We start from the raw sequence: 2,715 nt of genomic DNA on the forward strand, positions 1-2,715 counted from the left end.
TATTGATCTCCATTCATTTCTAGAGCTGTCAGTTTTACCCACGGACAGAAGAGATGACTGTCTGTGTGATTTTTCATGTTTATTAATTTGTTTCAGTTTATTTTATTTTGTTTCTTTCTTCTTAGCTTGTTTGTTGGTTTGTGGGGGACATGGCGGGTGGGGAGGAGGGTATTTTACCTAGAAACATTCTGTGGCCAACACAGCATCTGCTACTGACTCTTGAACATCCTCGTTTGAGACTCACTCCTTTGGATAGCACATTATTTCTCCAAAGTTCTATTTTAGGACACATACGCCTCCCAGACTGCACCTTGCCCTGAGCAGCCTGGGCAGAGCTATTCCAACAGGTCTGCAGTGCCAGCTGCTCTTGGCCCAAGCCAGCCCTCTGTCCATCAGCCTGTGCTGCAGAGGGGGTCACTAACCACATGTCTACTCAGGCTCAGTGTAGCTTCTCAACTACTGCCACATGCCAGATGCCACAAGCTCTGGGGCCGGGAGGCCTGAATTCAAGTCCTGCCCCTTCACTTCTTAGCTGGGTGACCATGGGTCTGTCATTTAGCCTCTCTGTCCTCATTTTCCTCTACCATGATATGGAGAAGAGATAAAACTATCATCTCCTCCACTGGGTCACTGTAAGGATTAAGCAATTTAAAACATGCAATGTGCTTGCAACGGGCTCTGGTATGTGGTAAGGATTCAGTCCCTGTTAGCCCTGGTCCTTCTGCTGAGTTACCCCCTCCACAGTCTCAGAGGTCCTGGTGAGCAGATGCTAAATAGAGATAGGTCAATACTTCCACAACCTTCTGGTGCCTTCAGAACATTACATTCATTATTCTGAGCAGAATTGTATTTTGCTGATGGGTACACAGATGGAATAGCGCACCTGGAAGGATAGAGTGGTTAATGCAGACAGATTTGTGACGGATCATTCATGGGGTCCTAAGTTCATGGGGTCCTGCAGGTAAAAGGCATATCCTTCATCCTTCTGTCCCACCATGAGGCAAGCATTCCCTTTGTAAGGCAGGTTTATCCCCAGAGGGGTAGCACATGGTGTTAGCACACTTCGGTATGATTTGAACGATCAGATCTTTTCATTGATTCTGAACATCCTAAATGGGATTAGGGGAATGGATAGAAAGGCTGCAATCCAGCCACGTGGCCCAGGGCCAGCCTTGGCTCAAGCCCTTTGATCAAGCCATCATGCCATGGACCTCCTGGCAAGCTGTGCTCCCAAACAACCATGCCATGTTCCTGCAGCAAGAAAGCCAGAAAAGTGCCTGGCTGGAGCCTCATGTTGGCTGGGAGAAGAGAGGAGGCGGAGTTCTCTCACATGCATGGCCTTTTTGGTCAAGTCAGTGAGAGGTGCTGGGGAGAAAGGGGAGCTTCCTGAGGAAGTGCAGACCCCCTCTCCTGGGGCAGACAGGGAACCAAGTAGAGGGACCAATGAAATGGACCCTTTGTCCCCACCTTCTTGGAGTTTCCCCAAGAGCCCATCCCCACTCCTATCACTCCTGCCAGGCTTGCCCTTGCTCACCACAGGCTCAAATGACCTCTCATCTATCCCTCAAGAAAACCCTATTGAATGAGGTTGTGTCTGAAGCCCACTGGGGACTCACTGTAAAGTATTCCGTGCAGGTAAGGGGTTAGTATTTATTAATGATTTTTGATCCTGGGTTTTGCAAAGTGTATCCTAGGAGATATTAGTCCCTAAGATTCCATGAAAAGGTTTATGGTCAAAGAAATTTGGAGAACTATATCCCCTTCCTAGACATTCATAATGAGAATTAGCATTTTTAAAGCTCTGACAAGTCCTCCAGCAAAGACATCCAGTCTGAAACCGTGGAATCCCCTTCACCCAGAAGAGTTCCACATCCACAGGGTGATTTGGAAGCAATGAACTCATTCTCAACATGTGCACGCCACTTTTTCAATTATACATGGCAACAATATACTTTAAAACTCTCATTTTCCAAGTGGGATAGTCTCAGTACATTTTTTCCACAAATGAAAAGTAACGGAATGAATTAGTTTACATATAGTATGAAAGACTCATAGTGGCTGTATTCATTCTACTGATAATTCTTTTTCAAAGAAGATGCATCTGAACTCAAAATAGTACAGTTTTAGGGCCCATTGAAATGCCTGGGCATCTATTTTGGGCCAGAGCCTTCTTTTCATTCCAGCACTCACTGTGGATAGGGTAAGTCAAATTGCCTCTCTCATATTTCTGGTCCCTCAGCCTGTTTGAGAACCAAACCATGGCAGGAATGCTTCACTCCAGCACCAACAAGCCTAGTCGGGAGTAGAGTAGAAAAGATTAACTTTTAAGACCCATCTGGGGCTTATACTGAGGACAGGGCGGGTCAGTGGGAAGCACTCTTGGAACCTCAAAACCCTACCTCCAGGGAGTATCATGAGAGACATTGGGGTTAGCTGTTAACCAGTGGGGCCTGTTCTTGAAAGTTAAAGAAAACCTGTCCTTGAAAGTTAAAAAAAAAAAAAAATCCAGGCTCACAAATGGGCAGCATTGCAGGGTGGCTCAAGCTTGGACTTTGGCATCAGCCCTTGGTTTGAACATGGACCTTGTCACTCTCCAGCTGTGTGACTATGCAGCAGTTACTTCCCCTCTCTGAGCCTCCCCTTTCTCATCTCTAAAGTGAGCATTATAGAACCTGCTACATAGGGAGTCGTAAGGATTGAATAAGACCCTGTGGT

This window comes from Trachypithecus francoisi, unplaced genomic scaffold (assembly GCF_009764315.1).
Source record: "Trachypithecus francoisi isolate TF-2019V2 unplaced genomic scaffold, Tfra_2.0 Lachesis_group0, whole genome shotgun sequence".
Taxonomy (NCBI): Eukaryota; Metazoa; Chordata; class Mammalia; order Primates; family Cercopithecidae; genus Trachypithecus; species Trachypithecus francoisi.